Genomic DNA, 25,419 nt, shown 5'->3' with positions numbered 1-25,419 from the left:
AACGAAACCATTCAGGATTTAAAAATTGAAAGAAAAACAATAAAGAAAGCATGCAGGAAGACAATCCTGGAGATAGAAAACCTGGGGATAAGGGGTTGGGGATTTAGCTCAGTGGTAGAGCGCTTGCCCAGCAAGTGCAAGGCCCTGGGTTTGGTCCTTGGCTCTGGAAAAAAAAAAAAAAAGAAAACCTGGTGAAAATATCAGGAGTCATAGATGCAAGCATCACCAACAGAATACAAGACATAGAAGAGAGAATCTCCAGGGCAGAAGATACCAAAGAAGACATCAATATAATCATCAAAGATAATGTAAAACACAAAAAGGTCCTAGTCCAAAACATACACGAAAACCAGGACACAATGAGAAGATCAAACCTAAGGATAATAGGTACAGAAGAGAGTTAAGACTCCTATCTTAAAGGGCCAGGAAATATCTTCAACAAAATTATGGAAGAAAACTTCCCTAGCCTAAAGAAAAGATGCCCATACACATACAAAAAGCACACAGAAGTCCAAATAGATTGGACCAGAAAAGGAATTCCTCCCATCACACAGTAGTCCAAACACCAAATGCACAAACCAAAGAAAGAATATTAAAAGAAGCAAGCGAAAAGGGTAAAGTACATATAAAGGCAGATCTATGAGAATGACACCAGACTTCTCACCAGAGACTATGAGAGCCAGAAGATCATGGGCAGATGTCATACAGACCCTAAAAGGATAGAAATGTCAGCCCAGGCTACTATATCCAGCAAAACTCTCAATTAACATAGATGGAAAAACAAGATATTCCATGACAAAACTGAATTTACACAATATTTTTCTTCAAATCCAGCCCTACAAAGGAAAATAGATGGAAAACCCCAACAGAAGGAAGGAAACTATACCCTATAAAAAGCAAGAAAGTAATTTCCTTACAACAAAACCAAAAGAAGAGAGTTACACAAATATAATTCCACCTCTAACAATGAAAATAACAGGAAGTAGCAATTACTATTCCTTAATATCCCTTAACAACAAAGGACTCAATTCCCCATTAAAAAGACATAGACTAACAGGCTGGATACGTAAAGAGGATACATTATTTTGATGGATACAGGAAACACAACTCAGAGGCAAAGACAGACACAACCTCAGATTAAAAGGCTGGAAAACAACTTTTCAAGGTAATGGTTCAAAAAAACAAGATCAAGGAGCCATTCTAATATTGAATAAAATCGACATTCAACCAAAAGTTATCAAAAAAGATAAGGAAGGACACTTCATATTCATCAAAGGGAAAATCCGCCAAGATGAACTCTCAATCCTAAATACCTATGCTCCAAATGCAAGGGCAACAACATTCATAAAAGAAACCTTACAAAAGTTCAAAGCACACATTGCTACTCATATAACAAAAATAGGAAATTTCAACAATCCACTCTCGTCAATGGACAGATCATGAAACAGAAATTAAACAGAGACTGAGAGAAACTAACAGAAGTTATGAATCAAATGGACTTAACATATTTATAGAACATTTCATGCTAAAACACAAGAAATTACCTTCTTCTCAGCACCTCATTGCATATTCTCAAAAACTGAACATATTTACAGCCACAAAACATGCTGCAACAGATACAAGAAAATTCAAAAAATCCCATGCATTCTATCAGGTCAGCTTGGAATAAGGCTGGTCTGGAATAACAACAAAAAAAACAACAGAAAGCTCACATACATATGGAAGTTGAACAATGCTCTACTCAATGATAACTTGATCAAGGAAGAAATAAAGACATTAAAGGCTTTTTAGAATTTAATGAAAATTGTCTTGATCTTTGACAAAGGAGCTGAAACTATTCAGTGGAAAAAAGATAACATTTTCAACAAATGGTGCTGGTTCAACTGGCAGGCAGCATGTAGAAGAATGCAAATCGATCCATTCTTATAGCACTGTACAAAACTTAAGTCCAAGTGGATCAAAGACCTCTATGTAAAACCAGATGTACTCAAACTAATAGAAGAAAAAGTGGAGAAGTCTTGATCACATTGACACTTGGAAAAATTTCCTGATGAAAACACCAATGACTTATGCTCTGAGATCAAGAATCAATAAATGGGACCTCTTAAAACTGTGAAGCTTCTGTAAGGCAAAGGATACTGTCATTAGGACAAAATGGCAACCAACAGATTGGGAAAAGATCTTTACCAATCCTACATCTGATAGAGGGCTAATATTCAAAATACACAAAGAACTCAAGAAGTTAGACTCTAGAAAGCCAAATAACCCTATTAAAAATGGGGTATAGTGTTAAACAAAGAATTATCAGGTGAGGAATATCAAATGACTGAGAAGTACCTAAAACAACAATCATCATCCTAGTCATCAGGGAAATGCAAATTCAAACAAACCTGAGATTCCACCTCATACCAGTCAGAATGGTTAAGATAAAATCTCAGGTGACAGCAGATGCTGGAGAGGATTTAGAGTAAGACAAACACTCCTCCATTGTTAGTTGGATTGCAAACTGGTACAACCATTCTGGAAATCGGTCTGGAGGTTCCTCAGAAAATTGGACATTGCACTATTTGAAGACCCAGCTATACCTCTCCTGGGCATATACCTAAAAGATGCCCCAACATATAACAAAGACACATGTTCCACTGTGTTCATAGCAGCCTTATTTATAACATTCAGAAGGTGGAAACAACTCAGATGTCCCTCAACAGAGGAAAGAATACAGAAAATGTGGTACATCTACACAATGGGTTACTACTCAGCTACTAAAACAATGACTTCATGAAATTCTTTGGCAAATGGATGAAACTAGAATATATCATCAGGAATGGCATAACCAAATCACAGAAAAATATACACAGTATGCACTCACTGATAAGTAGATATTAGCCCAAATTCTCAAATAACTCACGATATAATCCACAGATAAAATGAAGTTCCAAAAAGAAGGATTACTAAATTGCTTCTCTTCTTCTTAAAAGGGGGGGCAAAAATGTCCATAAGAGATAATATGGAGGCAAACTTTGGGGCAGAGATGGAAGGAATGGCCATTCAAGGCCTGCCCCACATGGGGCCCATATTTATACAGCCATTAAAATTAGATAAGATTAATGAAGCTAAGAAGTTCATTCTGACACAAGCCAGATATATCTGTCTCCTGAGAGACATATCCAGAGCATGTCAAATACAGAGGGGAATCCTAGCAGCAAACCATTGAACCCAGTTGGGATTCCTGTTGGAGGAATTAGAGAAAGGATTGAATGAGCTGAAGGGGCTTGAACTCCGTAAGAACAACAATGCCAACCAACCAGAGCTCCCAGGGACTAAACCACTACCCAAAGACTATACATGGACAGACCCATGGATCAAGCGTAGGATGGCCTTGTTTTGCACCAATGGGAAGGGTCCTGTAGGGGAATGTCAGGGGTGGATGGGGAGGGGAACACCCTTATTGAAGAAAGGAAGGGGGACGGGATAGGGGCCTTATGTCTGGGAAAGGGAATAACATTTGAAATGTAAATAAAAAATTTAATAAAAGAAATAAAAGACAAATAAATTAGAATTTTATAAAAATATTTTATTTCATTACTATTTGATTTAGAAAATCATTGTGATTCGTTCTCATAGTACAATAATTATTGCAATATAAATAGCATATCTTGAGTTTGCAGAGATGGTTGAGTTTAAGAGTTTTGGTTGATCTTCTAGAGTATACTGTATGTGGATACCAGTGAATCACAGAATACTCTAACTTTAGCTTCAAGTGCTGTAAAGCTTCTTCTTGTGCATTCAGATATTTAAACATTTGTCATTCATTCACACAGATATATATATATATATATATGCACATATTTTAAAAGTAACTAAAGAAAATGTACATAAATAAAAAGTAACAGAATTTGTTTTTATTTTTTTGTCTTTGACCCAGTTCACTTTTATAATTTATTTTATTTATTTGTATTGGAATTTTTATGTATCTACAAATGTTAGCCCCTTTTAGTTAATGTCAACTCTGACAAGATATGCTACTAGTGAAATAGTAACTCAAAAGTTTGACAATACCTAAAACTAGGATTTATTTTGATTTAAGGCCCATTCTCAAATTGGAGCTTATGCATGAATTTGTAAGAGTCTGTGGTAAAAGATGCAATTGTCACTAAAAAGCATTCCTACTCCTATTATTTTCCTAAATGGATATTTCAGAAAATGATCTGGGGGTGGTGTTCTGTCAGAATTCTGAGAGCGTGTGAGAAAACTCTAAGAAACCACGACAAGAGCCATATGACCTCAGTATCTTCAAAAGTACCTAATTGATTTAGGGACAATCGTGATTCCATAGTCCTTCTAGTTGTAGAAGGTAGAAGTGAGTTTACTTCAGATTAATTATTGCATCTTGTTATTGTTCTTTATTTGTAAAATTCTATAGACAAAGATGTTTTTGTCATGTATAGCTTGTCCACTATGTGAGGCTAGCTTTTAATTGTAAACATTACTTATAAGAAGCCTCTTAAACCTCATGGTGTAAATTATTTGATATTCTGAATAAAACTGGTTATTACTTGTGACTTTAGTCTGCCTCATTTATTGGCCCAATTCTCCAGGTTCCACTCTTTTTAGAGAAGTAAACAAGTATTGCCCAAATAGGGGCCTGAAATCATCTAATGATATGAGTGTGAGGACACTATAGAAGGATCTGAGTGAGAATAATGGGATTAAAACCAAGACAGGCTTTGCTTTATGTCGACATTGTGTACATTTTAAAGACAGACGAAACACAGGTGTAAATATCAAACTATTAGATTATTTGCATATTTGCAAGTTTTTTAATCGTTATAATCATTACTGTCCAGAAGAATAAACTTTACATGAGGAAGGATGAGTCAGAATGTGAAAAAATTTCAAAAAGGCATATAAACAGGAAGAAAGTTCTTGTAAAATTTTGTGTCATTTTGTCATTAATTTTAACACTTTTCAAAATGCTTATCAAGATGAGCAAGATATTGAACATAAGGAAGACAGAGTTAATAATGTAAATGAATGTACACTGAATGATCAAACCTTAAAATTTTCAGAGGGAAAGAGAGAGAGAGAGAGAGAGAGAGAGAGAGAGAGAGAGAGAGAGAGAGAGAAGAGAGAAAGCTCCTTTGTCTGAAAATGACCCTGAAGCATGGAGAAGAAATTTGATTATCAATCTAATCTCATATTTTCTCCAGTTTTTTATGTGTATTTGAGAAAGCCTATGAAAATGTCAATTTCACAACTTAGGCAAGCCAGGGCATGACAGAGATAAAGAATTTGTCTGCCAATTCCCCCTTTGCACCATGGGCTGCAATTGGTACTTTTGATGCTCTGTTTGATCTATTTTAAGTTCTAGAAGAAAAGATGTGTTTGATAGTCTTTTCTAACTCAAGAGACAAGAATATTTTGAAATCAGAATAAAGATTGTGTGGCTCCTTCACTTCCTTTAAATTTACTTATTTTCTCAATTAAATTGTGTCCTACACGTATTGTAGCACAAAAAGATGATCTTTTGACATGGATTTATTTCTACCATGCTAACTGCTTATTATACATTTCTTGCTCAATTAGTAAATCAGGGGAGGAGCCAATGTCAACAATCACTTGGACTTGAACTTTGCTCTATTATATTACCTTTAACTAACAATCATTTTTAAAAGTTTTACAGCATGCCTTTCTGTGGCTTTTCATGTTTCATTTGTAGATTACTATGAAAGGATAGGAAATCATTATCTGGCTGAAAAGGTATAAGCTAACGGATTTTCTCCTACAAACAGAATGTGTGATTACCAAAACAGTCCAACTTTCTCACATTATACAGGAAGATCCTATTTTATTGATGGCTCATCTATAAGTATAGAAGAAATTCCTTGTCTAGATATTCATTAATTTATTAATATTTCTTTTTCCTCAGCTCAACAGGTGGAACTGTCTGTTTTGATTTATTTATTAGAGTTAACTCATAAAACCTTATATATCATTTCATATTCTGCTTATGTCGAGTATTATTTCCACCAAAAGGCTCACACACATGCACAGTCTAACCTTCTCAGTTTTATTGCAAAAGGAAATATGCAAGCTGGTACATTAACCTGTCACATTTTTGCCCTTCAGAAGAAAATTAGGAAGGAGTAGTCATCTGTCATTTCAGATGGATCCACTGAAAAGTTCTGGAATCGTTTTCAGCTGCTCAGGCCTGGGCCATCAAAGACAAATGCTGAGGGCATGGGGAGACAATGGAAGTCACCAGAAAACTAGCAAATCTTCAGCTAAAGGGCAAAATGAGATATTAACCATATTGTCAAAGTCAAGTATGTCCACTTGTTGCCATGGTAAGGCCCTATGAACCAAGAAAGAAGCATCCACAGCACCATGTCACCTTAAATTCTCCCCCTGGCAATGCTGAATGCTTTGACCTGTGCCTCTGTCATGAGTGTCTCTGAACCAGTGTATTGGTAATATGTTCTGTATCCTCCTTTGTTTCGACTTTTATATTATAGAGATTGAGGACCTTTTATGTTTACTAACAACTGTTTTTATAACTAGATCTTGGGACCATCATAGTTTCATTTATTTAGCTAGAGAAGGGACCACATTTATTTTATCCTTGGGATCTTAATGATTTATTATTTTCATAGGATATCCTAACATTTGCTTTTATATGACATAACATGTTTCAAAACACTGGGACTACTAATGATTCCTCTCTTTTCAAGCTAGTCTCTAGATTTTTCTGACCAGGATGATAATGTAACTAATAGTACTAGACATAGTTCAGATCCTCATTATTGATAGAAGAGTATGACACATAATGTTTTCACTGCTTTAATATTATTCATTATGGTTATTCTGGCTTGATTATGGGTTGCTCATGTATCAAATGACAGTTAGACATATCTACAATATCTCAAATCAGAAACACACTTTTTTTTAAAAAGTGGGGGGTGGGAAGCTTTAGAACATGATCTAGAATGGAGAAGTGTGAGGAGAATTCTAGGGGCTTATGTGTAAACTCCAAGAAAACAAAGCAAGAATTTTGTGATCCCATTTTCGAAAACAAAACAAAACAGAAAAGAAACAAATTATTTATCAGCTCCATTTCCCCAGGTCCCATCACTTGTAGAATGATAAACAGGAAATTGTTTAAAAGCGACTCCTATTGTCTTATACCCATACATTATTAGTGCATCTCTCATCTCCCATCAGAAAAAATTCGTGAGGTACATAATAGCTACTAAAAAGGCACAGTACTTGTAAATCTCACAGAATAATAGTTGTGTTTCTTAGTCCTTTGTAAAACATCAATATCACACCCCTACCACAATGTCTAAGTTACAATTATGCAAGGGGGCAGAAATATTGTTAAGACCAGAGGTTGTGGATAACTAAAGGAAAGTTCTTTCTTTTAGCCACAATGAGATAATTGCACATATGAAATCATAACGATTTTGATAAAATACCAAATACCAGTATAATCTCAACTGGAAAACCCCAGTCTGAGGGTAATAGTGGAAAAAAACCTGAAGCCTAACCCATAGCTGAGGGGGTATTTACCTTTAATAATTTCTGTGAGACTGAGAAACAGTTTTCTTAGGAAAACATTCAAGGCCAGGTCAAATATGACTCGGCAGACTCTGCATGCTTTGGACAATATGAATTAGATTTTAAGAAAAGGGAGAGAGAGAAAATATGGATGGAGGGAAGGAGAGAGAAAAACTAGAGAGAAAACAAGAAGTGTGGTAGGTAAGAAGGTGGGAATAGAAGTAGGAGAAGTTGTGGAAATCATAAATATTATTGAATTACATAGCGTAAAACTATGAAAGATTTAAGAAAATGATTAAAAATCTTCACTTAATGTGGTAAAATAAGTCACTAATTCTAGCACTGAACAAGTTTAACAGGATTGTCCCTTCAAATCTAGGTTCCAATATATAGTGAGTTTGAGGCCAGCTTTGCTTAGTATGATTTTTTTCTCTTTCACAAAATGTCTCTTCGCTTAAATAATTTTCTGAGTACTCATCAATAAATAGTTACCATACTGCTAGACAAATATTATTTAAGTTAGAAATGAATAAACAGAGAAGTAACACGGAAGAAAGAATATTCTTTCAAGAACTCTAAACTGATATGCAACAAATATTGGTTTTTCACTTTTAAAATTGTGTTTAGTGGCAGTTACCAGGTAGACAATTACTTACAGGAATCCAAGCTATCAGTGAATATCATTAACTTATATTTCTGATTATAAATTACCACCTGAAAGAAGAAAAATCAACTATTTTGTGCTGCAATCAAAAGAACATTCAGCTATTACTTTCAACCAAAATTTATTATTTTTAGCACCATAAGTTTTATATATATATATATATATATATGAAAATATTTATACTATTCTATACATTATATGTCTCCTAGCAAAATATAGAAAGAGGAAATTCACAAAATATTTTCATAATCTTTACCACTTCACTTTACAGAACAGAATGTCTCCAATATTCCAAAGGAAGTAATTACCACCAAAAGCCGTCACTCAGGCAGATGTCCTCTAAGAGTCTTACTTTTATGTGTGCAAAATGATGCTCTGAACCCTGATATTTGAGATGTGGTAAAACCCTAAGGCGACAGAGGCTTCGGAGAACTCAAATAGAGAATTTTGTTTGGAGAAACGTTGGCTCAGAAGCAATGAAACACATCTTGAGTTTTAATTTTGGATTAGGATTTAGACTGAAATCAGACTGCTATTGCAAAAATCACCCACTGAGTGAGTACTACTCCGTGTGCCCCACAGCCACCAGCAGCCCACAGAGTGCGGAAGACACTCTTTTTTATAGAGTGTTGAACTTTCATTTTTTCACACCTCCTTCACATGCAGCTGGAGCGCCTTGAAGTCTCAGTAATAGTTTGGTTCATTGCTGCTGCTATAAGGACTTGGTTTTCAATTTTTAGACACACACTAAAAGGGACAGAACAAACCAGGAATTCATTTGTTTGAAGAAGCAGTCTCACAACCATTGAATATTTCAATATTTTTCAAATTAAAAAGTCTTTAGTTGAAATATTACTACTAATATTACATAGACACAAAATTAACATTTTATTACAACCTTTATGAAAAATTGATAACTCAAATCACTGCTAAACTATTTAATTAGTATTTTCTAGATATCCTAATATTAATATATAAAATTTAATATATTTGTAGTTATTATTTAAGGTTTTGAATATCTTTATATTTATTTAAACACATACAAAAACCATATAGATGTTCATATTTACATATGATTTGCATACATACATATGTGCTGACACATAGTTAGACCTATTGATATTGATGTTCATTATTTTTAATTTATGTTGTATACACATGTATCTCCAAACGTTAATGCCCTTTTTGAGCAGCAATTCATTAATAATTTAAAATCCCATTATATAGATTTAAGTAACCTTTCCACATCATAGTGGATAAACAGTAATCCAATATATCAATTTCCATACCAGGCAGCTAGCCGTCTGCTTGTAGATATACAGACATAAATATACATGTAACAGAAGGAAATGACAGTAATATTTTTGTTTTATATCATGAATTTCTGATGGTGCTTCTCATAAATACTAGTCAATATTAAGATTGAATGGTCAACCAAGGTACAAAATTTAGTGATTTTGTTTTAATCTTTTCCCATAATACATTTTATCTTCTGTTTTGGAATTGCTTTATTTTTGTAGCAAAGCACATTACCTCTTCAATTTCTGGTGTCATTTTGTTTTTAATTTTTTATTTATATATATTTTTACACTCTAGATTTTATTCTTCTCCAGGTCCACCCCCCAATAGGACAGTTCCACATCCCATATCTCCTCTTCTCCGCACCCATGTCTGCACAAGGACGTCCACACCCCACCCACCCCACCAAACCTCTAAACATCCTGGGCCCTCCAATCTCTTGAGCGTTAGGTGCATCTTCTCTGACTAAACTCAGACCTGGAAATCCTCTGCTGTATATGTGTTGGAGGCCTCATATCAGCTGGTTTATGCTGCCTGATTGGTGATCTGATATTTGAGAGTTCTCGGGGTTCCAGGTTAATTGAGACTGCTGGTCCTCCTACAGGGTTGCCCTCCTCCTCGGCTTCCTCCAGCTTTTCCTTAATTGGGTCAGCAGCTTGTGTTCATTGGTTGGGTGTAAGTATCTGCATCTGACTTTTTCAACTGCTTGCTTGTTGGGTCTTTTGGAGCGCAGTCATGATAGGTCCCTTTTGGTGAACACTCCATAGCCTTAGTAATGGTGTCAGGTCTTGGGGCCTCCCCTTGAGCTGGATCCCACTTTGGGCCTGTCGTTAGACCTTCTTTTCCTCAGGCTCTTCTCCATTTCTAGCACTGCATTTCTTTCAGACAGGAACAATTATTGGTCAGAGCTTTGACTGTGGCATAGCAACCTCATCCCTCCTTGATGCCTTGTCATTTTGCTGGAGATGGCTTCAATAAGTTCCCTCTCTCCTCTGTAGGGCACTTGACCTTGGGTCTCACTCTTTGAGTCCTGAGAGTCTCTCACCTCCTAGGTCTCTGGTACATTCTGGAAGGGCCTCCCAACCTCCTTCCTCCTGCGGTCACCTGTTTCCATACATTCTGCTGGCCCTCAGGGGTTTAGTCCTTTTCCCCCATCCAATACCAAATCATGTTCCCCTTTCTCTCCTCTGTCCCTCCACCCCTCCCTGCTTATCCCCTTATGGTTGTTTTCTCCTCCCTCTCAAGAGGGACTGAAGCATCCTCACATGGGCCCTTCAGCTTGTTGACCTTTTTTGAATTCTGTGGCCTGTATCTTAAGAAGTCTACACTTATATTTTAAGCTAATATCCACTTATTAGTGAGAACATACTATGCATGTCCTTTTGGGTCTGCGTTACCTCCCTCGGGATGATATTTTCTAGTTTGATAATATATTTATATAGTATAAAGATTTTGTATCTTCAGAACACATTCATAATTTATTTCCTATAAACATCATGACTGTATATTTTCCTAGCTAGCTGGTATATTTGGTTTTAATTTTCAGTTCTGTTTTAGCACCTAAAGTACATATTAAAAATAATAGGGGATTGAGAGTGTAATGAATTTAACTGACTTTATCCAAGGAGATGATAATTAAATTGTTTATAAAACTGCAATGAAATTATTTTATTAAGTTAGCATGTAAGATAAAAATTGCATTAGGATGTTCCCGGCAATCTACAACTTTTGCCATATAGTATATCAGTCTTCTGTTGCATATATGTATTGAGATATATTGTAGTCATTTTGCAGGTATATGTTATCACAGTGTATACCACATATCCATCAAGAAGATATGGACTCAGTACTCACATGTAAGACTTTCAGGGGAAGGAGTGGTAGGCTACTTTGACTGTAGAGAAGAAGGGAGAGGCTGCTGGCCTCATGGTTGTTAGTTATAGCAAAGCTAAAGTGCAGTTTCCCAAGGGGGCAGCCACTTCTTTGGTTTACCCTTCTACTTCTGCCAAGAACACATGGGCTCCTATCAGTGAGTCACCATGTAGCGTACACAGGCAGGGTGGATGGAGGTTCTTGCCAGCTGTCTACAGTTAAACATCCAAAATGGAGTCAGACTATATTATAATGTGACAAAGTAAACTATGGCCAAACAAGTTATTATTGGTTAAAATAGAAAGCTTGATTTAACTCCAAAAAAAGTATTCTTTGGAACAGTTTTAGATTTCATGTCTGCAGTTGTACTCATTACAGTGAGTAATGCCATATAATATATGCACCCATGCCTCATACTGTAGCCAATTCAGCTGAAGAACTCCGTCTATCACTGTAAGAATCTGTTTTTAACATAGACAATATGTCTGTCTTGGTTGCTGCCAGCGTGGCATTTCCAATTTTCATAAGGATCTTTGAGTTTTGTCTTTGAGAAGTAAAATTCCATTATTCCAGTTTCTTACAGGGCATCACTGTCAGATGAATTTTTACCCTTATCTCTATGGCTTTTCTTCAAAGCAGATGATAACACCATATACAGATTTATCTTCAACCTAAAATTATTTTTCCTGTCTTTTCATGTTTTTGATAGACCTCCTAATAGGATGAAAAATTGCTTTACCTGATGGATATTCAGAGTGATGTTTCAGTTTCTTCAAGATATTCTCAACGTATCTTCACCGCACTGTGAAAGAGAAAACAAAAACCACAGGTTATATGTAGGAGACCTGATTTCATTTACTTTGATTTTGGTTCAATTTTAGAAATATTAAGTGTGTAAGTGGCAACTCAGGTTTACTCCCATTTCCCTTTGTGCGTGGATTTTTAATTATTGCCAATTTACTTAAATAGTTTGGTAGTATATGAAGTATTTTAAAAATATTTTAACTTCATACAGGAAATATTCTTTGGTCTTATTCTTCTAAACCTTTAGCTTTTCTTATATCTGAGTCAGTGCATTGCGTCCTAACTCTATGTCCTTTTAAAAAAATATGTAGAGTTAATCATTTTTAATATTTCCTTTTTCATTTCTGCCATAATTGTCTTTAATCGGCTAAAACAATCTAATATTGCTGATTTCTAAACTGAAAAAATATTATGACTATGAGAGATTCAATAAGAGACAGAATTCTACAGGTTTGTTTAAACTTTATACTGCACAGTGACATCACCACCTAAAGTCCTAATTGCGGACTTTAATAGTTAGAAAACAATTGCAAAATACAAATAAAAGATGTTACATGTGAAAATATCATTGTTTTTTTTTTACCACATTATAGACAAAGAAGCATGAAATGAAGCTTTACATTTATAATCAGATAAAGTATTCCTGTAATAAAAAATTAACATGGGGATTGAATAACAAGTAAGGTATTAGAAATTTACTATTGTTATGTTTGATAGCTGTTAATATATGTGGAGAAGGAGTAAAAGACAGCATAGTTGGCATAATACAGTGATTTTCCAGTAGAACATTTTAAAGTAAATGTAATTTCTATGCATGGACGCTAGAAATTTTAGGTGGATATATTTCACCTTTCCTTAAAGTATGTTTTTTCACATCCTTTCTAATACTCTTGTGTGTTGGAAACATCCTTCTGAGATGGAAGATTTTAGACTCTTAGAGAACTCCTATACAAGCGAAGCTTCTTATAAATCTTTAACATCTCTCTCTGTAAGAAAAGGTGAAACACTATGAAAACAGGAGCTTGCCATAAAACAACAGTTTTCAATTTCTAAAAGTAGAAGCATAAATAAAGGGTTTCAAACCATGTCGGTTATTTCACACTGAGCTGGAAACCAACCAGAGACTAATTAAGCCTGAGAGGACTCGGCCAGATTTTGTAATTTTTTTCTGTTTTTAATTCTTTGCACCTTTCTTTAACATGTGACTTACCTATTAATATTGATAGGTGAATAGAAAAGTTATACTATATGCAATGCAGAAAAATATTTGAGAGCACACTTGGGTATTTTATTTTATTTTCATAAATGTACAGAGTGCATTTTCATAACATTCTCCTGACCCCTCTCACACTACCCAATCACTTTCTCACTCCACCAGACTCCCAGCTACTTTTATTTCTCTAGGTTTTCAGCAAGGCTGATAATTAAAATATTTAGTTTTTATGTATCCCTCATAGAAATGGATTTATTTGCAGAAAATTAACTAGCTTTAGTTTACTTTGCAAATACCATTCAACGTTAAACACAAATCTAACATTTGAAAAATCTTTTATCATAAATAAGTCGAGGCTAAATTATTTCTGAAATTATTTTGTATTTCAATGGTCTTCAACAGCATGTAGTGAAGTTAGAGAAGTTAAAGACTACATAGATATGTAAATATTAAAATGATAGGATGAATAAAATGAGCATAGAGTTTTCATTTTAACATGCAAGCATCTAAAGGAACAAAATAATTATAGTGTTAGGGAGCAAGGATCACTGAAGGAAGACCCCACACTCAAATAGCATGCGAACACAAATGGTGATGAGTTGAGAGCACACAAGCCCCTTTTCATGCATGGCTAGGGGAATTTTCCAGAAGGGTTAGGTAAGCTCTAATATGATTGGTAGGGGCAACATAGTGACTTTAGTAAAATTTTTATTGGTTACTATATTAGTCCTATTATCTTTGGTGAGACCTTAAAGAATTTCAGAAACCAGCTCATCTCTGGTTCAGCTGTCTCCCCTGGTCCAGAGTCCCAGGAACTGGGTCAGCTCTGGATCTATCCTTGCTAGTTCAGGATTGTCATTAACTAAAGACTCATTGCCACTGGGGTTCTCTGAGGAGTATAGTTTGCTTCCTGGGGAAGTGGAAAAAAATTTCCAAGTTTTTTTCACCTCTCAATAGTGTACCAGAGTGTATTTTTATTATAAAATTTATATTTTCCTTTAGAAAATTTAGTTTTGTACTTCAGTTACACATGAGAGATCTGGATGCTAAAACACAATTTTATTTTATTTCTCATTAACTTATTGAATTTTATCTTTGAAGATACTGTTTCTACTCTATGGAATTGAATTTTTCTTTATTAATTAATTAATATAATTATTTACTATAAATCATAAAAATTTATTTTTTCAAAGAGAAGGGTTTCATTAGAAAAAAATTCAAAAACGCATGGTCATTGTGTATAAATTCAACAGTGAGAATATTGATCTGTTTGAGTGGCGAATTTTAATTGACAGAAATAAGTTGACTTCATCGGCAGTATAAAATCATGAATCTTAAAAACAGATAAATTAGAGAGAGAGAGAGAGAGAGAGAGAGAGAGAGAGAGAGAGAAGTTGGAAGAATGAGATGTTTCAATAAGTATGGGTACTTACCAGTGGACATGGTAGAAGGAGACAACAGTTCATACGTTTTCCTATGATCTTTAAACAAATAATGGAGCATTCACAGCACACAAAGACACACACACATATGTGTGTGTATGTGTGTATATATGTAAATGTACATATATACACAGTATAAATAAGTATAATATTTCAATTTATGGAAATGGGGACTATTTCCTGATTTCAGTCAATGAATATTGTATGTCTAATAGATTTTAAATAGAGAGTAAAACCAAGGCAAAATAATATACTGGTCAAACAATTGGGTTTTAAAGTGAAATTGGTAGATAAAGAATGTAAATAAAGGAAACTAGTACTGTAACTAAAGTTTAAGGAGATTATAAACTAGAATAATATTAGACTGAATAATAATCTTTATTTTAGTGACCCAAAATATATTCCAATTATATTTTTCCAATTATATATATTTGGGTACACATAATATATATATATATATATATAATTATAACAAAGATAATGAAAATTAAAAATTAAATATACCATCTTTATATACATCGATATGGCAGATTACAAGAAGAATACCTTACATCCAGATGTATAAGCAATTATGGAACAAGAACAACACTAGGACCTTAACAGAAAACCACCAATCTACTCAAATTAGAGAGATTTGGAGCCCAGTATCAATAGATACACCTACAAAATACTTCAGTACTGAAGTCTCAGGGAACATTCTAGAGGAAGTGGCCAAAAAGGTGTAAAAGTTAGAGGGTAAAAGAAAGAATGTAAAAGATCAGGGGTTATGCTGTCTCCTAGTAATAGCGAAAGCTACAGCAATAAAATTAATCACATGACGACTAAAAGGTGAGCTGAAGAAAGACTAGTTGACGTGCCAACATGAACAGGGGAAAACAAACAAGTCTCAGCCCTACACAAACTACTACAAGCAACTAATGAATTTGAGAGTGAAACAGTCTTCCCCATTAAATTATACAGGCAGAGTACAATATATTTAGGATTGTATACATACATATACATAAATATAGATGCTTGTAACAATGATTAACCAAAAAAACCCATGAATTTATAAAAGAGCAAAAAGGGTTATATGAGAAGATTTAGATGAGGGAACTGGAAAGTGTAAAGAACAGGGTAAGGTGGGGAACCACTAGAAAGTACTAGACACCAAGGATGGGAGAGGCTCCCAGGACCTAATGGGGATGATATTAACTGAAATAACCAACAGAGCGGAGAGAGAACCTGAAGAGACCACCTCCAGTAGAAAGGCATGACCCCCAGTTGAGGGAAGGTGCAACTGATACATCTCACAAAGTTTTAACCCAGAATTCAGAATTGTCCCCTGTCTAAAAAAAAAAAAAAAAAAAAAAAAAAAAAAAAAAAAAGAATGAAACAGACTTAAGAAAAGGCCATACACATACACCCCACCTTGGGATCCACCCCATCTCCAGACACCAAACCCTGACACTATTGCTGATACCAAGAAATACTTGCAGCCAAGGCTGTCCTCTGAGAGGTTCTACCAGCACCTGACTAAGACAGATGTGGATACTCACAGCCAACCAGTAGGGTGATCCCTGGGGATCAGACTGATCCCTTGGGGACCCCAGTGAAAGAGTTAATGGAAGATCTGAAGGAGCTGAAGGGGATTACAACCCCATAGGAAGAACAACAATATCAACTAACTAGATGCCCCCACGCCCCCCCACCCCGAGATCCCAGGCACTAAATCACCAAACAAGTAGTTCACATGGATGAGTCAAGGGCTCCTGCTATATATATAACAGAGGATTACCTTATCTGGCATCAATGGGAGGGGCGGAGCTTCGTCCTGTGGAAGCTTGATGCCCCAGTGAAGGAGGCTGGAATGGGTGAATGGGTTGGGGAGTGCCCTCTTAGAGGCAAAGGGAATAGGGGGTTGAAGAGGGGATGCCAGGAAAGGGGGGAACATTTAAAGTGTAAAAACATAGGGCTGGAGAGATGGCTTAGTGGTTAAGACGTCTGACTGCTTTTCCAGAGGTCCTGAGTTCAATCCACAGCAACCACATGGTGGCTCACAACCATCTGTAATGGGATCTGATGCCCTCTTCTGGTGTGTCTGAAGACAGCTACAATGTACTTGTATACATAAAATAAATAAGTAAATCCTTTAAAAATAATCTATATAAAAAAGAATGTAATTATATTATAATTTTAAAAATAGTTTAAGAAAGGACTATTGAAAGTAATGTTATCCCAAGTTTAGGATATCTAATGGACACCAGAAATATGAGATTGGTGCCTGTTTTTGGATTAACTACAACTGTAAACAGAAATCTCGTTTTAATATTCTATTTGTATAGAGGCATATTAGTCATGATAAACTAATAGAGACACATCAGTATTTAATCGTTTATTTAGATGTAATATTGACATAGCATTTTGATGATACTAAATCTGTACGAATGACACAAATTAGTCAAGTATTTTTCAATTTCAGCAGACAATGTAGCTTTAGATAATGGAGTATGTGCTAAACCCACCCCCTCGCTTTCAATTATTGGTCCATAGCTCAGGAAATAATTAAGAATTGTTATATAACATAAACGTTTCTCAAATAAAAATATATTTTATGGCTATTCACATTTCTGTTCTTAATGTCACAAATGTAAGACGTTGACATAAGGTTAACATCTATAGAATACCTTTTATTATATAGGGAATATCATATAAGAAGGCACAAAAAGCCAGGAGATAGTAGGGGTGGGGAGAAAAGGATGTATCAGTGAGTCCAGCATAAGATATTTTTGTTGCGCGCTTGAACTCAAACAGCTCCAATTACATGCAAAGTTCTGCATGACATTGGGATATAGATCATGTTATGGAAGAGGAAGGGCTTACCAGGGTTTTACCTCTCAAAATGATTAACATTTGGGTAATGGTTATGGTAAAGAAAGAGACCTTTTCCTTGCTGCTCCTTTATTCTACTGTTCATGAACACGTGTTCTTGTAAACAAAATCTTGCAACTGTTTTTTCAACAACTCTAATGAAATTCATACCTTCACTAAAAGGGAAAGTCATAAAAGTAGAAGTGGGACTGTTTGGGAAAGGAAAAAAAAAGTAATGGGAGTGGGAAAGACATGAGAGAGCCCATCAGGAGTGGGTGTGTATGGCATAAGGAGATTCTTATTAGAGATAATTTATGTATTTTAACAAATATTTAAAAATTCAATCTGGCCAGTTCTAACAGATTTCATTTTTAATAATATTATGTTTGAATAAATATAGAGTGACTGAATTAAAACTCTTTTTCCCAATATTTAGTTATTAATATCAGGTACCATTAAAATTTTTCTGCAATTGGATAGACTTCAAAATATCATTTTAATATATTTTACAATATTCAGCCACCATTGCATAGGGGATGTGAAGCATAATTTCAGTAAGTTATTTAACTTTATAAATGTTGAAGACTTGTAATACAAATCTAAGAGGCTCACTTAGGTTTAAGATAGATCAAATATTGGCTACGTAGAAAGTATAGGAAACGATGTATAAACACATAGTGAATAATAATGTTTTCAGCACCACTTCAAATGATATTTTGCTATGATGATAATGATTATACTGTTTCTGGAAAATTACCAGATGCTCATAGCATTAAGGTTAGTTCAATATTTATTCTATGTTGAAGGGGCCATGCGTCAGTTCCAATTTTCAGCATTTCCTCTTTAGGCTATTGCTTGAACTTGATAATATTTCCATCCACTGTTATTATTCTAATGAGAAAATGTTTTGCCAACAATTTACATAGCGTGTTGTCTTCACACTAAATTTTCCTCTTGGCCTTCTTAAAATGTATTTTTAATATACAAGACTACATGCTTCATCAAGCTAGAGGCGCACACTTTTTTTTTCTTCACTTGGTTTTAAATGTTCACATCATCTTAGGAAGCACTGCTTTGTGATTGTCTGTGGCCCTGCTAATTAAGGCCAAAGTCTGTCATTGTCCACGTAACTTTCTGTTCTTAGCACACATTAGAGGATTCCCCCTTTACTAGAAGGGTTTCTCCTCCACTGCCCTTGTCTAAGAAGGGGGGAGATATGCACCTCTAACTGCAGGATGTCACATAGTCTTACTTTGATTACAGGGTCAACTTTCTTTCAGCTAGCAACAAGATTCTTGGGATGTTTCTTATGCTAATGAAGCTTATCAGTATCATAAGCCTTCAGCCAATACCAGGAATTCTGACACCCCCACCTACTCAAACTATATAACACTCTAGTGGGCTGATATCAAGTCAACAATCCGTGAGGGCTGGGAGCTTCACAAGTTTCCACTACCCTCACTCATAGCATTGCGTCTTAATTTATTATCTGTTTAGATGTTGTTGGTGATAGAATGCAACGATTTTAATCTATACAAATATAACAACCATTTCAACCAGCATCTGCAGGAGTGAAAACAAATACAATCACTTTTTTTTTTTTCGGCGAAACAGAAGGGGAGTGAATATGTGGAAGAAGGGAGGTATGGAGGAGCTCAGAGGTATGTAGGCAGGGGAAACTGTAGTCAGGTGTATTATATGAGAGAAGGGGGAGTGGGCATGGAGGTAGGGAGGCTTCAGCTGGTGTTCTACTACTACATTAGGAGAACACACAGAAGATGTCTGTCTTTAGTTTTTATTTTTGTTTTGTTATTTTTTTGTTGTTGTTGTTTGTTGGTTTGGTTTTTTTTCCTGGCAGGTATTTATATGACCCTGGTTGTCCTGGAAATTGTTCTGATGCTGGCCTCAAACTCTGATACTATCCTGCCTCTGCCTCCTGAGTTCTGGGATTAAAGTCATGTGGCACCACTTCTGGGATCTCTGTTGTTTGTTGTTGTTGTTGTTTATTTGTTGTTGTTGTTGTTGTTGTTGTTACTGCTGCTGCTGCTACTGCTGCTTCTTCTTCTTCTTCTTCTTCTTCTTCTTCTCCTTTTCCTCCCTCCTCCTCCTCCTCCTCCTCCCTTCTTCTTCTGGTTATTCATTTAAATTTTAGATATTAGTTTGCATCTATGTTAAAAATATCTAAGCAAATATATGTTTTTTGTTACAGAAATCAGATGTGTAATAAAAACACAAAGAAATATGGAAATTGTTATATTTGCTATCAACCAAAATTTCAATTGAGAACTAAGGTAGAAACAAACATGATTATGAAGAAAGAGGAGGAGGAGGAGGAGGAAGAGGAGGAGGAGGTGGAGGAGGAGGAGGAGGAGACCAATGAAATGATTCCTAGTAATATTCTGTTGTACACATAGATTGGTGTGAAGGGGCTTGCTATGGCAGCAAATGAGGATGGGGTCAGGTACAGAGACCCACAAGTTGACATGATAAGGAACGAAAGTCTAATTTGGAGATCTCTATCAAATCTGTCTCCTCTCATCTCAGGAAATACTGTGAAAAAGGAGGCAGGAAGATTTTAAAAGCAGAAGTGGATGGAAGAGAGCAACATGGCCCCAGGAACCAAATAAGCAAGGAGCATGAGAGTTCACAGAAACTAAAGCAGAAAGCACAGGGACTACATGGGTCTCTACCAGGTCCTCTGTACAGATGCTATAGTTATTACCTTAGTATTTTTATGGGACTCCGGACTTTGAGAATGAGTACGTCTCTGACTGTATGGCCTATTCTCAGGAGTCTTTTCTCCTCTTTGCCACGTCCAACTTTGATATGAAAGTTTTCCATTTATCTTATTATATTTTATTTTGCCAAAAAGTTTTTAAAATAAAAATTGTTTTAATAATGAGAAAAAGAGAAATGATGTCTTAAATAAATAAGTAAAATAAATAAATAGTGCACATGAAATGAGGTTTATGAAGCAGTAAAATCAGCTTACACTGGACTTTAACATGTTGGAATTATTTTCACATTAACTAATCATCGTGCAAAAGAATACTGATACATAAAACGTAACAGCAGTAAAGCTACAAAAATCTTAAGGATCTTAATCATATAATCTACCAACAGTGCATGAGAAGTTGTTTAGAAAGAAGCCTTTCAAATAGTGAAAGATATTTCACCAGACACTAATATTATACATGTATTAGAATAAAATAGTTTAGAAATCTTAGACCAATTATAACACATTTAATTTCTAAAGAATGTATTGCATCATATTTATTACTTCTCACATATTTCTATTAGACAAATTAAATGCTAAAGTACTGTCAGCCAGTCATAACAGGCAGTTTCATAATACCAGGGTAAATGTATTTATGTGGCCTGAACTTCCTTTTTAAATCTGCATGAGTTATTCATTGGAACTGAAATTAAAGTCATTTTAAAACAATGTTGTCAGCAGATCAATATCTTTGAAAGGAAGCATTGGCTGTGAATGATCATTCCTGTGGAATTACAGTCCTTTATCTGGTGAAAGAAATCCAGATCATGGAACCTAAGGTTTCATATTTAAGGATTATTATGTTTTTAGTTCTTGTTTTCATTAAATAATGTGTTAACATTTCTGATGTGTGCTAAACTATTTGTTTCCATTGCCTTATCTATAGAAAGTGTGTTACTAGTACAAATCTTCTATACAGTCTCATACAATTTATATACTCATAAAATAACACAGTGGTTACTATTCACCATTTTTTCAGCATCAATTAGGAGTTTATATTCAACATGGAAGGAATAATCTGTGAAAAATACATAACCCTGTTATCACTGTCAACACTGAAAGAATTCTAATGGAACTTTAAGCACCATTATTGTCAAGGCTATAGGTAAGCAACTTTTAATTGTTTTGTGACTTTGATTTTAGTTGAAAATGTTTACTGGAATACTAAAAATACTATGTGAGTTGGAGTCTGTGCCCATATGTATTTTCAGTCCTTAGATTACTAACTCTTGAACCAAAATAGCATGCTCAGCCATTTACGGAAGAAAAGTCAGGCTCTTTATTTGATTCCCGTATTCCCTTCTTCAGAGGTTTTCTCTTCGCCATGATTATATTCTTCAAAATCAACGTCGCTTTTCATGAGCCAACTGATTTTCTTTATGCATATCTGAATCTTTCATTTAAGCATTTGGAGTTATCCTAACATGATAAAGTCCCCTTGTTATTCCACTTCCTTAAAGCTTTTCTCTGTACCTGGTTCTCCTGTAGGCTGGCCTGACATGATCTATGTTGAGACTCCATGTTCTCTGCTTGTTATACAGCTTAAAAATAGAATTGCATTACAATTGTGTATGCCCAACTCCTTTAGTATACATAGGAAAGAAGGGGCACTTTATGGTTTTCCTGATGAACTTTATATTATCTGTACACTAAAATCTACTGTATTTGTGCTTTCCTTTTCCATGTTTTTGGTCATCTAGAGTGAACCTGTGTCCTGAAAACGTTAAGATGAAGTTCTAGAAGTGAACACCACACAATTTTAAACCATAGAATGTGAAATATACTGCTACATCTATGTTCTGTTTCTGGAATGTCAATCATCTCTTGGTGCAAAAAAAAAAAATCACGTGCTATATGAGGTACTTTGCATTCCTTCAGTCTAACCTAGCAGAATCACAATGCTAATGTGCAAGTAACCAGTATCTACATTCAGAAAGCTTTAGTGTGCAAGAGTAATGTTAATTATGATAATGAATAATTTGATATTTTGATTTTAATTTGATTATGAGAAAAAGATCCTGAATGTACTCTTTTTAAATAAAAATTGTGTTCAGCAATTCAGTGAATAAAATGTTTGCTTAAGTTGTAACCATTCAAGTCACAATAATGTCAATAATATTATATTTACATGATAAATTAAGATTTATCAAATATATAATTGCAATAGGCAATAAGTATAATATAATTTTTCTTTGAAGCATGGTCTGATGTATTCACAGAGAATGCAGTGAAACATGTTTTGTATTCTACCAACAATCATTTAATTAATCAAAGTTATTTTAAAATGCATTAGGATATTAAATAAAATATAAAGAGACTTTATTACATTTAGTTTTCATATATTTTGCAGTAATAATCATTCTGTGTTACTATTATAGGTACAACACTTTGAATACATTATCATTTGTTGTTAAAAAAATAATTCTTGTTTTGGTTTTGTTTTATCCAATTTGAAAAAGAAAATCATTCCTTTGAATTCCTTTGGGACTCAGTAAGCTTTTGTGGGATATCAGAATCTTGGATTCTTTTTCTGGTCTGAATAAGAATGTCTCACATAAGTTTTTACAATAAGAATAATTGGTCTCTCTTTCGTGGAACTGTTGTGAGAAGGAGAGGAAGTATGCCCTTGTTACCCTTGGTAGAGCAGATGCTTTCACTGAGTTGTGGGCTTGGATGTTTCAAAAGCCAACAACAGTGCCAGTCTCTTTCTCTCTTCCCCCAACTTCTGAACAAGTTAGAAGCCTCTCAGGTACTTCTGCAGTACCATTTCTCTCTGCCTGCAGCCATGCTTCTCGCCATGACGACAGTGGACTAACTCACTAAAACTATAAATAAGTCCCCAATTAAATTCTTTCATTTATAGGTTACCTTGGTCCTGGCATCTCTGCACAGCAATAGAAAATTAGCTAAGACACATTTTCCCCAGGTAATTTCCATGCATGCATGCGATCTGAATATCAAGGACACAATATTCAAAAATATATATTGTATTTACTACAGGCTTGGAAGACCATGCCCTCTGTTTTAATTCTAATAAATAAATAGGACATGATTTCAGAGCCTATCTAAATTTCAACATTTCAACATATTTTGGAAACATTATATTATCACAATAAAAGCTCTCAGGAGGGGAGGTCCTTGGTCCTTTGGAGGTTCCATATCCCAGCTTAGGGTAGTGCTAGGGCAGAGAGGCAGGATTGGGTAGGTAGGGGGGAGCACCCTCATAGATATACCGGGAAGATGATGGGATAGAGGGTTACAGAGAAGAAGCTGGAAAAGGGGAAATATTTGAAATGTAAATAAATAAAATAACCAAAATTGCTGATGCCAAGAAGTGCTTGCTGACAGGAGCCTGATATGGGGGTCTCCCAAGAGGCTCTGCCAGAGCCTTACTGATTCAGATGAGGATGCTTGCAGCTAAATGATCAGACTGAACATAGGGACCCTAGTGGAGGAGTTGAAGGATAGAGGAGTTGCAACCCCATAGGAAGAACAACAATATCTACCAACAAACCCTGCCAGAGCTCCCAAGAACTAAACTGCCAACCAAAGAGTACACATGGAGGGACCATTGGCTCTGGCCGCATATGTAGCAGAGGATGGCACTGTCTGTCATCAATAGGAGGAGAAGGCACTGGTCCTATCAAGACTCATTTCCCCAATGTAGGGAAATATCAGGGTAGGGAGGCAGGTGTGGGTGGGTAGGAGTAGGGGGAGAGGGAAGGAGGGATAGGAGAGAGAGGAAAGAGAATAACATTAGAAATGTAAATACATAAAATATCCAATAATTTTTTAAAAGATGTTCTCAGTATTAATATTAGAAAAGCATGAGATAAAGATTGGCATTGCTTTTAAATCCTTGATGTTTTTGTTCACCATATAATGCTATTAATACTAATATTCTCATTCAAATCAAGTTCCTCTCCAGTTTCTCTCTAAAATCACACGTTTTCTCTTTTAACCAGTCGTTAGGAAAGGATTTTTCAAAGATCTAAATATTTTTGCTACTTCTCTTGTTTTGGTTTTTTAGACAGTGTCTCATTACATAGCCCTGGTAAATCTGGAATTTGCAATGTAGATCAAACGGCCTTGAACTTACAGAGAGATCCACTTGCCTCTGACTCCTGAGTACTGATATGTGTATACTGAGAGTATAGATACTTGCCACCAAAAATGGCTCAATTTGCTGTTTTTCAATTTTAAGCTTTATTTTATTTTATTTATTTCTTAATTAGAGAACTGAGCATGTCCTTCTTTTTGAGATTACTCTTATATATAAATGGTCAGACAGAGCAATTGTAGATATTGCTGATATAATTTCTACATTGGCTATCAATTTGCACACATAGACACAGACACACAGACACACAGACACACACACACACACACACACACACACACACACACACACACACACTCGCACACACACCCCCACACACACACAAACTTTAACACAAATATTTGAGAAAGTATACAAGTTTTCTCACCTTCGTAGCCCTGAAGTCAACCTCAATTTTTATTCCCCTAAAGACACCTCCTTAATTTTAAACAGTCTCTCAGTGGGATATATGACTCACCAAGTAGGTTAGAGCTGGGAATCTCAGAGACTCTTCAGTTTCCACCTCATCTTTGCTATGATTTCTAGCTTACTCTGCCACCATGCCTAGACTTATACTGATTCTGAAGATGGAAATTACATTCAGGTTCCCAAGTCGGCCAAACATAACTTTTATTAACTGATCGATCTCAAAGCCCCTCACATGTTTGACGATTTCCATTTTCTTTGCCTCTGGCTCTAAGCTTTTAAAATGAAGATGCTTCTGAATTTACCAATAAGATGCAGAGCAATAAACCAAACACATTCCAATAACTATATATGTAATGCATATATATACATATATATATGTGTGTGTGTGTGTGTGTGTGTGTGTGTGTAACTAAC

Source organism: Rattus rattus, chromosome 12, assembly GCF_011064425.1.
Source record: "Rattus rattus isolate New Zealand chromosome 12, Rrattus_CSIRO_v1, whole genome shotgun sequence".
Classification (NCBI taxonomy): Eukaryota; Metazoa; Chordata; class Mammalia; order Rodentia; family Muridae; genus Rattus; species Rattus rattus.
The sequence above is the reverse complement of the archived record's forward strand: the minus strand, read 5'-3'. Positions refer to the sequence as shown.